The following is a 1378-nucleotide window of genomic DNA, read 5'->3' as shown; positions in this document are numbered from 1 at the left end:
GTTGATTCATTGCTTTCAGCTGTGTGATTTCCAGTTTGTTCTGTGTTAGTGTCCTCTGCACTTGTTATGGGTGGGCTTGGTTTCTGAGGTTGCATTTTGTTCCTTTTCGTCGTTTTGTGTAGCACTGTCTTCTTACCTTTGTTGTAGATCTCTGTTGTAGTTATAACCTCGCATGTAGTGAAGTTCAGGTGCGGCTCTACAAAGTTTGGACTCATCCAGCTGCGTCTGGCTTGGGTCTGGCTGCTGTGCTCAGCTCCTTCCCACTGCTGACCTGAAGGGTGAATATGTTATGCCCCTGTGGCAAGATGTTCTGCTCCTGGACTAGCTGGGTGGATCAATCCTCTATACTCTCTGCAGGGATTGCAGTTGCAGGGTTACACCTCAGGAGTGTATGCCAGGCTTGAGCTGTGCCTGGAGTGGGCAAGGTGAAGTAGGGGGAAGAGGAAGCTCTCCCACACACTCACTGGACCTGGGCTAGGACTGCATCTGGGTGTTCCTGGAATGGGGCAGAAATTCTTACTCGGCAGGCGGGGTGGGGAATGGTTGTGGAGTGGTGGGGGGCAGCCCAAGGGGTTGGGAGAGGGTCATGCCTACGCTGCGCCTGGGCTGGGACTGGTCCAGCTGGCGCAGGGTAGCAGGAAGTTCTCCACACACTCACCAGACCTGGGCTAGGATTGGGTCTGGGGGTTCCTGGAATGCGGCAGCTTGTTATGGAATTTTAAAAGAACTTTTTTCCATTGAAAATTGGAAGCTAAGACTTCCCCTATAACCTCTTGCCTCTGAGGGAAAAAGTTATGGAGTTGGCAAGGGTGATCAGAACAGACTCTCAGGGGGATTTGGGCAGACTGCTCCACAGAGGAGGAAAGGAGGAGAATGTGTGGAGTGCAGGAGATCCCTTGTGGTGCCTCAGAGTATTGCCACTCTCTGTTAGCAAAGTTAATGGACAACTACAACTCAGCCCAGGTTGAATGACAGGTGGTTCAGAACCTTCTGGGATGAAAGTGTGCATCACACCACCAGGGAGAGAACAATACCTGCTGTGTGCCTCCTCAGGGCCAAGGGAATACAGAATGGGTAGTAGAGGAAGGTGGTTCTAATAGCAACTATGGAGATGAGGACTACAATTTTAATAGCTTTCTCCTAATATGATTTCAGTGTAGTAAAATAATGATGTAGATCATTTTGCTTTTCAAGTATTGCTCAATCATGTTCCTAAATGGGAACCAGAGGAGTTCTAAAGCTTGAAGCCATATTTTTCATGTGAGTGTGTTGGTATATTGTACTTTGTAAACAAATTATGATTTTTAAAACATAGATTATTGATAAAATAAATACATAAGATTTTAGAATAAAATAAGAGAGAGAGAAGGGAGTTATT

Source organism: Octodon degus, unplaced genomic scaffold, assembly GCF_000260255.1.
Source record: "Octodon degus isolate 3935 unplaced genomic scaffold, OctDeg1.0 scaffold00019, whole genome shotgun sequence".
NCBI classification, from domain to species: domain Eukaryota; kingdom Metazoa; phylum Chordata; class Mammalia; order Rodentia; family Octodontidae; genus Octodon; species Octodon degus.
This window is presented reverse-complemented; position numbering follows the sequence as displayed.